The following is a 14,246-nucleotide window of genomic DNA, read 5'->3' as shown; positions in this document are numbered from 1 at the left end:
AAACCTGGGTACACTGTGTGTGTGTCTTCAAGAATTAGTTTTTGGGAGAGCGACGTTTCTCTCTGCGATGAGATATCATTAAACCTGGGTACAATGTGTGTGTGTTCTTCAAGAATTTTTTTGGGAAGCGACGTTTCTCTCTGCGATGATCTCATTAAACCTGGGTACAATGTGTGTGTGTGTGTCTTCAAGAATTAGTTTTGGCAGAGCGGCGTTTCTCCTGCGATGAGATCTCATTAAACCTGGTACAATGTGTGTGTCTTCAAGATTAGTTTTTGGCAGAGCGCGTTTCTCTCTGCGATGAATATATTAAACCTGGGTAACAATGTGTGTGTGTGTCTTCAAGAATTAGTTTTTGGGAGCGGCGTTTCTCTCTGCGATAGAGATCATTAACCTGGTACAATGTGTGTGTGTGTCTTCAAGAATTAGTTTTTGGGCAGAGCGCGTTTCTCTCTGCGGTAATGAGATCATTAAACCTGGGTACAATGTGTGTGTGTGTCTTCAAGAATTAGTTTTTGGCAGAGCGACGTTTCTCTCTTGCGATAGAGATTCATTAAACCTGGGTACAATGTGTGTGTGTGTCTTCAAGAATTAGTTTTTGGGAGAGCGACGTTTCTCTCTGCGATGAGATCTCATTAAACCTGGGTACAATGTGTGTGTGTGTCTTCAAGATTAGTTTTGGCAGAGCGACGTTTTCTCTCTGCGATGAGATCTCATTAAACCTGGGTACAATGTGTGTGTGTCTTCAAGAATTAGTTTTTGGCAGAGCGGCGTTTCTCTCTGCGATGAGATATCATTAAACCTGGGTACAATGTGTGTGTGTGTCTTCAAGAATTAGTTTTGGGAGAGCGGCGTTTCTCTCTGCGATGAGATATCATTAAACCTGGGTACAATGTGTGTGTGTGTCTTCAAGAATTAGTTTTTGGCAGAGCGGCGTTTCTCTCTGCGATGAGATATCATTAAACCTGGGTACAATGTGTGTGTGTGTCTTCAAGAATTAGTTTTTGGCAGAGCGAGCGTTTCTCTCTGCGAATGAGATTCATTAAACCTGGGTACAATGTGTGTGTGTCTTCAAGAATTCGTTTTTGGCAGAGCGCGTTTCTCTCTGCAATGAGATCTCATTAAACCTGGTACAATGTGTGTGTGTTGTCTTCAAGAATTAGTTTTTGGCAGAGCGCGTTTCTCTCTGCGATGAGATCTCATTAAACCTGGGTACAATGTGTGTGTGTGTCTTCAAGAATTCGTTTTTGGCAGAGCGGCGTTTCTCTCTGCGATGAATTAATTAAACCTGGGTACAAGTTGTGTGTGTGTCTCAAGAATTCGTTTTTGGCAGAGCGCGTTTCTCTCTGCGATGATCTCATTAAACCTGGGTACAATGTGTGTGTGTGTCTTCAAGAATGTTTTTGGGAGCGGCGTTTCTCTCTGCGATGAGATCTCATTAAACCTGGTACAATGTGTGTGTGTGTCTTCAAGAATTAGTTTTTGGCAGAGCGCGTTTCTCTCTGCGATGAGATCATTAAACCTGGGTACAATGTGTGTGTGTCTTCAAGAATTAGTTTTTGGGAGAGCGACGTTTCTCTCTGCGATGATATCATTAAACCTGGGTACAATGTGTGTGTGTGTCTTCCAGAATTAGTTTTTGGCAGAGCGGCGTTTCTCTCTGCGATGAGATCTCATTAAACCTGGGTACAATGTGTGTGTGTGTCTTCAAGAATTAGTTTTTTGGCAGAGCGGCGTTTCTCTCTGCGATAAGATATCATTAAACCTGGGTACAATGTGTGTGTGTCTTCAAGAATTAGTTTTTGGCAGAGCGGCGTTTCTCTCTGCGATGAGATCTCATTAAACCTGGGTACAATGTGTGTGTGTCTTCAAGAATTAGTTTTTGGGAGAGCGACGTTCTCTCTGCGATGAGATATCATAAACCTGGGTACAATGTGTGTGGTGTCTTCAAGAATTAGTTTTTGGCAGAGCGGCGTTTCTCTCTGCGATGAGATCTCATTAAACCTGGGTACAATGTGTGTGTGTGTCTTCAAGAATTAGTTTTTGGCAGAGCGGCGTTTCTCTCTGCGATGAGATCATTAAACCTGGGTACAATTGTGTGTGTGTCTTCAAGAATTAGTTTTTGGCAGAGCGGCGTTTCTCTCTGCGATGAGATATCATTAAACCTGGGTACAATGTGTGTGTGTGTGTCTTCAAGAATTAGTTTTTGGAGAGCGGACGTTTCTCTCTGCGATGAGATATCATTAAACCTGGGTACAATGTGTGTGTGTGTCTTCAAGAATTAGTTTTGGGCAGAGCGACGTTTCTCTCTGCGATGAGATCATTAAACCTGGGTACAATGTGTGTGTGTGTCTTCAAGAATTAGTTTTTGGCAGAGCGGCGTTTCTCTCTGCGATGAGATCTCATTAAACCTGGGTACAATGTGTGTGGTGTGTCTTCAAGAATTAGTTTTTGGCAGAGCGGCGTTTCTCTCTGCGATGAGATATCATTAAACCTGGTACAATGTGTGTGTGGGTCTTCAAGAATTAGTTTTTGGCAGAGCGGCGTTTCTCTCTGCGATGAGATATCATTAAACCTGGGTACAATGTTGTGTGTGTGTCTTCAAGAATTAGTTTTTGGCAGAGCGACGTTTCTCTCTGCGATGAGATATCATTAAACCTGGGTACAATGTGTGTGTGTGTGTCTTCAAGAATTAGTTTTTGGCAGAGCGGCGTTTCTCTCTGCGAATGAGATCTCATTAAACCTGGGTACAATGTGTGTGTGTGTCTTCAAGAATTAGTTTTTGGCAGAGCGGCGTTTCTCTCTGCAATGAGATATCATTAAACCTGGGTACAATGTGTGTGTGTGTCTTCAAGAATTAGTTTTTGGCAGAGCGGCGTTTCTCTCTGCGATGAGATCTCATTAAACCTGGGTACAATGTGTGTGTGTGTCTTCAAGAATTAGTTTTGGCAGAGCGGCGTTTCTCTCTGCAATGAGATATCATTAAACCTGGGTACAATGTGTGTGTGTGTGTCTTCAAGAATTCGTTTTTGGCAGAGCGGCGTTTCTCTCTGCGATGAGATATCATTAAACCTGGGTACAATGTGTGTGTGTGTCTTCAAGAATTCGTTTTTGGCAGAGCGACGTTTCTCTCTGCGATAGAGATCTCATTAAACCTGGGTACAATGTGTGTGTGTGTCTTCAAGAATTAGTTTTTGGGAGAGCGACGTTTCTCTCTGCGATGAGATCTCATTAAACCTGGGTACAATGTGTGTGTGTGTGTCTTCAAGAATTAGTTTTTGGCAGAGCGGCGTTTCTCTCTGCGATGAGATCATTAAACCTGGGTACAATGTGTGTGTGTCTTCAAGAATTAGTTTTTGGGAGAGCGACGTTTCTCTCTGCGATGGGATCTCATTAAACCTGGGTACAATGTGTGTGTGTGTCTTCAAGAATTAGTTTTTGGGAGAGCGACGTTTCTCTCTGCGATGAGATATTAAACCTGGGTACAATGTGTGTGTGTGTCTTCAAGAATTCGTTTTTGGCAGAGCGGCGTTTCTCTTTGCGGTAAGAGATCATTAAACCTGGGTACAATGTGTGTGTGTGTCTTCAAGAATTAGTTTTGGCAGAGCGGCGTTTCTCTCTGCAATGAGATATCATTAAACCTGGGTACAATGTGTGCGTGTCTTCAAGAATTAGTTTTTGGGAGAGCGACGTTTCTCTCTGCGATGAGATCTCATTAAACCTGGGTACAATGTGTGTGTGTGTCTTCAAGAATTAGTTTTTGGCAGAGCGGCGTTTCTCTCTGCGATGAGATATCATTAAACCTGGGTACAATGTGTGTGTGTGTCTTCAAGAATTAGTTTTTGGCAGAGCGGCGTTTCTCTCTGCATGAGATCTCATTAAACCTGGGTACAATGTGTGTGTGTGTGTCTTCAAGAATTAGTTTTTGGCAGAGCGGACGTTTCTCTCTGCGATGAGATATCATTAAACCTGGGTACAATGTGTGTGTGTGTCTTCAAGAATTAGTTTTTGGCAGAGCGGCGTTTCTCTCTGCGAATGAGATCTCATTAAACCTGGGTACAATGTGTGTGTGTGTCTTCAAGAATTAGTTTTTGGGCAGAGCGACGTTTCTCTCTGCGATGAGATCTCATTAAACCTGGGTACAATGTGTGTGTGTGTCTTCAAGAATTAGTTTTTGGCAGAGCGGCGTTTCTCTCTGCGATGAGATATATTAAACCTGGGTACAATGTGTGTGTGTGTCTTCAAGAATTAGTTTTTGGGCAGAGCGGCGTTTCTCTCTGCATGAAGATATATTAAACCTGGGTACAATGTGTGTGTGTGTCTTCAAGAATTAGTTTTTGGGCAGAGCGGCGTTTCTCTCTGCGATGAGATCTCATTAAACCTGGGTACAATGTGTGTGTGTGTCTTCAAGAATTAGTTTTTGGGCAGAGCGACGTTTCTCTCTGCGATGAGATCTCATTAAACCTGGGTACAATGTGTGTGTGTGTCTTCAAGAATTAGTTTTTGGGAGAGCGACGTTTCTCTCTGCGATGAGATATCATTAAACCTGGGTACAATGTGTGTGTGTGTCTTCAAGAATTAGTTTTTGGCAGAGCGGCGTTTCTCTCTGCAATGAGATCTCATTAAACCTGGGTACAATGTGTGTGTGTGTCTTCAAGAATTAGTTTTTGGCAGAGCGGCGTTTCTCTCTGCGAATGAGATCATTAAACCTGGGTACAATGTGTGTGTGTGTCTTCAAGAATTAGTTTTTGGCAGAGCGGCGTTTCTCTCTGCAATGAAGATCTCATTAAACCTGGGTACAATGTGTGTGTGTCTTCAAGAATTCGTTTTTGGGAGAGCGACGTTTCTCTCTGCGATGAGATCTCATTAAACCTGGGTACAATGTGTGTGTGTGTCTTCAAGAATTAGTTTTTGGGAGAGCGACGTTTCTCTCTGCGATGAGATCTCATTAAACCTGGGTACAATGTGTGTGTGTGTCTTCAAGAATTAGTTTTTGGCAGAGCGACGTTTCTCTCTGCAATGAGATCATTAAACCTGGGTACAATGTGTGTGTGTGTCTTCAAGAATTAGTTTTTGGCAGAGCGGCGTTTCTCTCTGCGATGAGATCTCATTAACCTGGGTACAATGTGTGTGTGTGTCTTCAAGAATTAGTTTTTGGCAGAGCGGACGTTTCTCTCTGCGATGAGATCTCATTAAACCTGGGTACAATGTGTGTGTGTGTCTTCAAGAATTAGTTTTTGGCAGAGCGACGTTTCTCTCTGCAATGAGATCTCATTAAACCTGGGTACAATGTGTGTGTGTGTCTTCAAGAATTAGTTTTTGGCAGAGCGGCGTTTCTCTCTGCGATGAGATCTCATTAAACCTGGGTACAATGTGTGTGTGTGTCTTCAAGAATTAGTTTTTGGCAGAGCGACGTTTCTCTCTGCGATGAGATATCATTAAACCTGGGTACAATGTGTGTGTGTGTCTTCAAGAATTAGTTTTTGGCAGAGCGGCGTTTCTCTCTGCGATGAGATCTCATTAAACCTGGGTACAATGTGTGTGTGTGTCTTCAAGAATTAGTTTTTGGCAGAGCGGCGTTTCTCTCTGCGATGAGATATAATTAAACCTGGGTACAATGTGTGTGTGTGTCTTCAAGAATTAGTTTTTGGCAGAGCGGCGTTTCTCTCTGCGATGAGATCTATTAAACCTGGGTACAATGTGTGTGTGTGTGTCTTCAAGAATTAGTTTTTGGCAGAGCGGCGTTTCTCTCTGCGATAGAGATCATTAAACCTGGGTACAATGTGTGTGTGTGTCTTCAAGAATTAGTTTTTGGCAGAGCGACGTTTCTCTCTGCGATGAGATATCATTAAACCTGGGTACAATGTGTGTGTGTGTCTTCAAGAATTAGTTTTTGGGAGAGCGGACGTTTCTCTCTGCGAATGAGATCTCATTAAACCTGGGTACAATGTGTGTGTGTGTGTCTTCAAGAATTAGTTTTGGGAGAGCGACGTTTCTCTGCGATGAGATATCATTAAACCTGGGTACAATGTGTGTGTGTGTCTTCAAGAATTCGTTTTTGGGAGAGCGACGTTTCTCTCTGCGATGAGATCTCATTAAACCTGGGTACAATGTGTGTGTGTGTCTTCAAGAATTAGTTTTTGGGAGAGCGACGTTTCTCTCTGCGATGAGATATTAAACCTGGGTACAATGTGTGTGTGTGTCTTCAAGAATTCGTTTTTGGCAGAGCGGCGTTTCTCTTTGCGGTAAGAGATCATTAAACCTGGTTACAATGTGTGTGTGTCTTCAAGAATTAGTTTTGGCAGAGCGGCGTTTCTCTCTGCAATAAGATCTCATTAAACCTGGGTACAATGTGTGTGTGTCTTCAAGAATTAGTTTTTGGGAGAGCGACGTTTCTCTCTGCGATGAGATCTCATTAAACCTGGGTACAATGTGTGTGTGTGTCTTCAAGAATTCGTTTTTGGCAGAGCGGCGTTTCTCTCTGCGATGAGATATAATTAAACCTGGGTACAATGTGTGTGTGTGTGTCTTCAAGAATTAGTTTTTGGCAGAGCGGCGTTTCTCTCTGCAATGAGATCTCATTAAACCTGGGTACAATGTGTGTGTGTGTCTTCAAGAATTAGTTTTTGGCAGAGCGGCGTTTCTCTCTGCGATGAAATATCATTAAACCTGGGTACAATGTGTGTGTGTGTCTTCAAGAATTCGTTTTTGGCAGAGCGGCGTTTCTCTCTGCAATGAGATCTCATTAAACCTGGGTACAATGTGTGTGTGTGTCTTCAAGAATTAGTTTTTGGGAGAGCGACGTTTCTCTCTGCGATGGGATCTCATTAAACCTGGGTACAATGTGTGTGTGTGTGTCTTCAAGAATTAGTTTTTGGCAGAGCGGCGTTTCTCTCTGCGATGAGATATAATTAAACCTGGGTACAATGTGTGTGTGTCTTCAAGAATTAGTTTTTGGGAGAGCGGCGTTTCTCTCTGCGATAAGATATTAAACCTGGGTACAATGTGTGTGTGTGTGTCTTCAAGAATTAGTTTTTGGGAGAGCGGCGTTTCTCTCTGCGATGAGATATTATTAACCTGGGTACAATGTGTGTGTGTGTCTTCAAGAATTCGTTTTTGGCAGAGCGGCGTTTCTCTTTGCGGTAAGAGATCATTAAACCTGGGTACAATGTGTGTGTGTGTGTCTTCAAGAATTAGTTTTGGGCAGAGCGACGTTTCTCTTCTGCGATAGAGATCTCATTAAACCTGGGTACAATGTGTGTGTGTGTCTTCAAGAATTAGTTTTTGGGAGAGCGACGTTTCTCTCTGCAATGAGATATCATTAAACCTGGGTACAATGTGTGTGTGTGTCTTCAAGAATTAGTTTTTGGGAGAGCGACGTTTCTCTCTGCGATGGGATCTCATTAAACCTGGGTACAATGTGTGTGTGTGTCTTCAAGAATTCGTTTTTGGCAGAGCGGCGTTTCTCTTTGCGGTAAGAGATATTAAACCTGGTTACAATGTGTGTGTGTGTCTTCAAGAATTAGTTTTGGCAGAGCGGCGTTTCTCTCTGCAATAAGATATCATTAAACCTGGGTACAATGTGTGTGCGTGTCTTCAAGAATTAGTTTTTGGGAGAGCGACGTTTCTCTCTGCGATGAGATCTCATTAAACCTGGGTACAATGTGTGTGTGTGTCTTCAAGAATTAGTTTTTGGGAGAGCGACGTTTCTCTCTGCAATGAGATATAATTAAACCTGGGTACAATGTGTGTGTGTGTGTCTTCAAGAATTAGTTTTTGGCAGAGCGGCGTTTCTCTCTGCGATGAGATCTCATTAAACCTGGGTACAATGTGTGTGTGTGTCTTCAAGAATTAGTTTTTGGCAGAGCGACGTTTCTCTCTGCGATGAGATCTCATTAAACCTGGGTACAATGTGTGTGTCTTCAAGAATTAGTTTTTGGCAGAGCGACGTTTCTCTGCTGCGATGAGATCTCATTAAACCTGGGTACAATGTGTGTGTGTGTCTTCAAGAATTCGTTTTTGGCAGAGCGGCGTTTCTCTCTGCAATGAGATCTCATTAAACCTGGGTACAATGTGTGTGTGTGTCTTCAAGAATTAGTTTTTGGCAGAGCGGCGTTTCTCTCTGCGATGAGATATCATTAAACCTGGGTACAATGTGTGTGTGTGTCTTCAAGAATTAGTTTTTGGCAGAGCGGCGTTTCTCTCTGCGATGAGATATCATTAAACCTGGGTACAATGTGTGTGTGTGTCTTCAAGAATTAGTTTTTGGGAGAGCGACGTTTCTCTCTGCGATGAGATCTCATTAAACCTGGGTACAATGTGTGTGTGTGTGTCTTCAAGAATTAGTTTTTGGCAGAGCGGCGTTTCTCTCTGCGATGAGATCTCATTAAACCTGGGTACAATGTGTGTGTGTGTCTTCAAGAATTAGTTTTTGGCAGAGCGGCGTTTCTCTCTGCGATGAGATATCATTAAACCTGGGTACAATGTGTGTGTGTGTCTTCAAGAATTAGTTTTTGGGAGAGCGGCGTTTCTCTCTGCGATGAGATATCATTAAACCTGGGTACAATGTGTGTGTGTGTCTTCAAGAATTAGTTTTTGGCAGAGCGGCGTTTCTCTCTGCGGTAATGAGATCATTAAACCTGGGTACAATGTGTGTGTGTGTGTCTTCAAGAATTAGTTTTTGGCAGAGCGACGTTTCTCTCTTGCGATAAGAGATCATTAAACCTGGGTACAATGTGTGTGTGTGTCTTCAAGAATTAGTTTTTGGGAGAGCGACGTTTCTCTCTGCGATGAGATATCATTAAACCTGGGTACAATGTGTGTGTGTGTCTTCAAGAATTAGTTTTTGGCAGAGCGGCGTTTCTCTCTGCAATGAGATATCATTAAACCTGGGTACAATGTGTGTGTGTGTCTTCAAGAATTAGTTTTTGGGAGAGCGACGTTTCTCTCTGCGATGAGATCTAATTAAACCTGGGTACAATGTGTGTGTGTGTCTTCAAGAATTAGTTTTTGGCAGAGCGGCGTTTCTCTCTGCGATGAGATATCATTAAACCTGGGTACAATGTGTGTGTGTGTGTCTTCAAGAATTAGTTTTTGGCAGAGCGGACGTTTCTCTCTGCAATGAGATATCATTAAACCTGGGTACAATGTGTGTGTGTGTCTTCAAGAATTAGTTTTTGGGAGAGCGACGTTTCTCTCTGCGATGAGATCTCATTAAACCTGGGTACAATGTGTGTGTGTGTCTTCAAGAATTAGTTTTTGGCAGAGCGACGTTTCTCTCTGCGATGAGATATCATTAAACCTGGGTACAATGTGTGTGTGTGTCTTCAAGAATTAGTTTTTGGCAGAGCGGCGTTTCTCTCTGCGATGAGATATCATTAAACCTGGGTACAATGTGTGTGTGTGTCTTCAAGAATTAGTTTTGGCAGAGCGGCGTTTCTCTCTGCAATGAGATCTCATTAAACCTGGGTACAATGTGTGCGTGTCTTCAAGAATTAGTTTTTGGGAGAGCGACGTTTCTCTCTGCGATGAGATCTCATTAAACCTGGGTACAATGTGTGTGTGTGTCTTCAAGAATTCGTTTTTGGCAGAGCGGCGTTTCTCTCTGCGATGAGATATAATTAAACCTGGGTACAATGTGTGTGTGTGTCTTCAAGAATTAGTTTTTGGCAGAGCGGCGTTTCTCTCTGCAATGAGATCTCATTAAACCTGGGTACAATGTGTGTGTGTGTCTTCAAGAATTAGTTTTTGGCAGAGCGGCGTTTCTCTCTGCGATGAGATATCATTAAACCTGGGTACAATGTGTGTGTGTGTCTTCAAGAATTCGTTTTTGGCAGAGCGGCGTTTCTCTCTGCAATGAGATCTCATTAAACCTGGGTACAATGTGTGTGTGTGTCTTCAAGAATTAGTTTTTGGGAGAGCGACGTTTCTCTCTGCGATGGGATCTCATTAAACCTGGGTACAATGTGTGTGTGTGTGTCTTCAAGAATTCGTTTTTGGCAGAGCGGCGTTTCTCTCTGCGATGAGATATAATTAAACCTGGGTACAATGTGTGTGTGTCTTCAAGAATTAGTTTTTGGGAGAGCGGCGTTTCTCTCTGCGATAAGATATTAAACCTGGGTACAATGTGTGTGTGTGTGTCTTCAAGAATTAGTTTTTGGGAGAGCGGCGTTTCTCTCTGCGATGAGATATTATTAAACCTGGGTACAATGTGTGTGTGTGTCTTCAAGAATTCGTTTTTGGCAGAGCGGCGTTTCTCTTTGCGGTAAGAGATCATTAAACCTGGGTACAATGTGTGTGTGTGTCTTCAAGAATTAGTTTTTGGGAGAGCGACGTTTCTCTCTGCGATGAGATCTCATTAAACCTGGGTACAATGTGTGTGTGTCTTCAAGAATTAGTTTTTGGGAGAGCGACGTTTCTCTCTGCAATGAGATATCATTAAACCTGGGTACAATGTGTGTGTGTGTGTCTTCAAGAATTAGTTTTTGGGAGAGCGACGTTTCTCTCTGCGATGGGATCTCATTAAACCTGGGTACAATGTGTGTGTGTGTCTTCAAGAATTCGTTTTTGGCAGAGCGGCGTTTCTCTTTGCGGTAAGAGATATTAAACCTGGTTACAATGTGTGTGTGTGTCTTCAAGAATTAGTTTTGGCAGAGCGGCGTTTCTCTCTGCAATAAGATATCATTAAACCTGGGTACAATGTGTGCGTGTCTTCAAGAATTAGTTTTTGGGAGAGCGACGTTTCTCTCTGCGATGAGATATCATTAAACCTGGGTACAATGTGTGTGTGTGTCTTCAAGAATTAGTTTTTGGCAGAGCGACGTTTCTCTCTGCGAATGAGATATCATTAAACCTGGGTACAATGTGTGTGTGTGTGTCTTCAAGAATTAGTTTTTGGCAGAGCGGCGTTTCTCTCTGCGATGAGATCTCATTAAACCTGGGTACAATGTGTGTGTGTGTCTTCAAGAATTAGTTTTTGGCAGAGCGACGTTTCTCTCTGCGATGAGATATATTAAACCTGGGTACAATGTGTGTGTGTGTCTTCAAGAATTAGTTTTTGGCAGAGCGGCGTTTCTCTCTGCGATGAGATCTCATTAAACCTGGGTACAATGTGTGTGTGTGTCTTCAAGAATTAGTTTTTGGCAGAGCGGCGTTTCTCTCTGCAATGAGATCTCATTAAACCTGGGTACAATGTGTGTGTGTGTCTTCAAGAATTAGTTTTTGGCAGAGCGGCGTTTCTCTCTGCGATGAGATATCATTAAACCTGGGTACAATGTGTGTGTGTGTCTTCAAGAATTAGTTTTTGGCAGAGCGGCGTTTCTCTCTGCAATGAGATCTCATTAAACCTGGGTACAATGTGTGTGTGTGTCTTCAAGAATTAGTTTTTGGCAGAGCGACGTTTCTCTCTGCGATGAGATCTCATTAAACCTGGGTACAATGTGTGTGTGTGTGTCTTCAAGAATTAGTTTTTGGCAGAGCGGCGTTTCTCTCTGCGATGAGATCTCATTAAACCTGGGTACAATGTGTGTGTGTGTCTTCAAGAATTAGTTTTTGGGAGAGCGGCGTTTCTCTCTGCGATGAGATATCATTAAACCTGGGTACAATGTGTGTGTGTGTGTCTTCAAGAATTCGTTTTTGGCAGAGCGACGTTTCTCTCTGCGATGAGATCTCATTAAACCTGGGTACAATGTGTGTGTGTGTCTTCAAGAATTCGTTTTTGGCAGAGCGACGTTTCTCTTTGCGATAAGAGATCATTAAACCTGGGTACAATGTGTGTGTGTGTCTTCAAGAATTAGTTTTTGGGAGAGCGACGTTTCTCTTTGCGGTAAGAGATCATTAAACCTGGTTACAATGTGTGTGTGTGTCTTCAAGAATTAGTTTTTGGGAGAGCGACGTTTCTCTCTGCAATGAGATATCATTAAACCTGGGTACAATGTGTGTGTGTGTGTCTTCAAGAATTCGTTTTTGGGAGAGCGACGTTTCTCTCTGCGATGGGATCTCATTAAACCTGGGTACAATGTGTGTGTGTGTCTTCAAGAATTAGTTTTTGGGAGAGCGACGTTTCTCTCTGCGATGAGATATTAAACCTGGGTACAATGTGTGTGTGTGTCTTCAAGAATTCGTTTTTGGCAGAGCGGCGTTTCTCTTTGCGGTAAGAGATCATTAAACCTGGTTACAATGTGTGTGTGTGTCTTCAAGAATTCGTTTTGGCAGAGCGGCGTTTCTCTCTGCAATAAGATATCATTAAACCTGGGTACAATGTGTGCGTGTCTTCAAGAATTAGTTTTTGGGAGAGCGACGTTTCTCTCTGCGATGAGATCTCATTAAACCTGGGTACAATGTGTGTGTGTGTCTTCAAGAATTCGTTTTTGGCAGAGCGGCGTTTCTCTCTGCGATGAGATATAATTAAACCTGGGTACAATGTGTGTGTGTGTCTTCAAGAATTAGTTTTTGGCAGAGCGGCGTTTCTCTCTGCAATGAGATCTCATTAAACCTGGGTACAATGTGTGTGTGTGTCTTCAAGAATTAGTTTTTGGCAGAGCGGCGTTTCTCTCTGCGATGAAATATCATTAAACCTGGGTACAATGTGTGTGTGTCTTCAAGAATTCGTTTTTGGCAGAGCGGCGTTTCTCTCTGCAATGAGATCTCATTAAACCTGGGTACAATGTGTGTGTGTGTCTTCAAGAATTAGTTTTTGGGAGAGCGGACGTTTCTCTCTGCGATGAGATCTCATTAAACCTGGGTACAATGTGTGTGTGTGTCTTCAAGAATTAGTTTTTGGCAGAGCGGCGTTTCTCTCTGCGATGAAATATCATTAAACCTGGGTACAATGTGTGTGTGTGTCTTCAAGAATTAGTTTTTGGGAGAGCGGCGTTTCTCTCTGCGATGAGATCTCATTAAACCTGGGTACAATGTGTGTGTGTGTGTCTTCAAGAATTAGTTTTTGGGAGAGCGGCGTTTCTCTCTGCGATGAGATCTCATTAAACCTGGGTACAATGTGTGTGTGTGTGTCTTCAAGAATTAGTTTTTGGCAGAGCGGCGTTTCTCTCTGCGATAGAGATCTCATTAAACCTGGGTACAATGTGTGTGTGTGTCTTCAAGAATTAGTTTTTGGAGAGCGGCGTTTCTCTCTGCGATGAGATCTCATTAAACCTGGGTACAATGTGTGTGTGTCTTCAAGAATTAGTTTTTGGAGAGCGGCGTTTCTCTCTGCGATGAGATATCATTAAACCTGGGTACAATGTGTGTGTGTGTGTCTTCAAGAATTAGTTTTTGGCAGAGCGGCGTTTCTCTCTGCGATGAGATCTCATTAAACCTGGGTACAATGTGTGTGTGTGTCTTCAAGAATTCGTTTTTGGGAGAGCGACGTTTCTCTCTGCAATGAGATATCATTAAACCTGGGTACAATGTGTGTGTGTGTGTCTTCAAGAATTAGTTTTTGGCAGAGCGGCGTTTCTCTCTGCGATGAGATCTCATTAAACCTGGGTACAATGTGTGTGTGTGTCTTCAAGAATTAGTTTTTGGCAGAGCGACGTTTCTCTCTGCAATGAGATATCATTAAACCTGGGTACAATGTGTGTGTGTGTCTTCAAGAATTCGTTTTTGGCAGAGCGGCGTTTCTCTCTGCGATGAGATATAATTAAACCTGGGTACAATGTGTGTGTGTGTCTTCAAGAATTAGTTTTTGGCAGAGCGGCGTTTCTCTCTGCGATGCGATCTCATTAAACCTGGGTACAATGTGTGTGTGTGTCTTCAAGAATTAGTTTTTGGGAGAGCGACGTTTCTCTCTGCGATGAGATATAATTAAACCTGGGTACAATGTGTGTGTGTGTCTTCAATAATTAGTTTTTGGCAGAGCGGCGTTTCTCTCTGCGATGAGATCTCATTAAACCTGGGTACAATGTGTGTGTGTGTCTTCAAGAATTAGTTTTTGGGAGAGCGACGTTTCTCTCTGCGATGAGATATAATTAAACCTGGGTACAATGTGTGTGTGTGTCTTCAAGAATTAGTTTTTGGGAGAGCGACGTTTCTCTCTGCGATGAGATCTCATTAAACCTGGGTACAATGTGTGTGTGTGTGTCTTCAAGAATTAGTTTTTGGCAGAGCGGCGTTTCTCTCTGCGTTGAGATATTAAACCTGGGTACAATGTGTGTGTGTGTCTTCAAGAATTAGTTTTTGGCAGAGCGACGTTTCTCTCTGCGATGAGATCTCATTAAACCTGGGTACAATATGTGTGTGTGTGCACG

Source organism: Lethenteron reissneri, unplaced genomic scaffold (assembly GCF_015708825.2).
Source record: "Lethenteron reissneri isolate LAM-NWPU_2019-01 unplaced genomic scaffold, ASM1570882v1 scaffold_1402, whole genome shotgun sequence".
Taxonomy (NCBI): Eukaryota; Metazoa; Chordata; class Hyperoartia; order Petromyzontiformes; family Petromyzontidae; genus Lethenteron; species Lethenteron reissneri.
Note: the sequence above shows the minus strand (reverse complement) of the source record.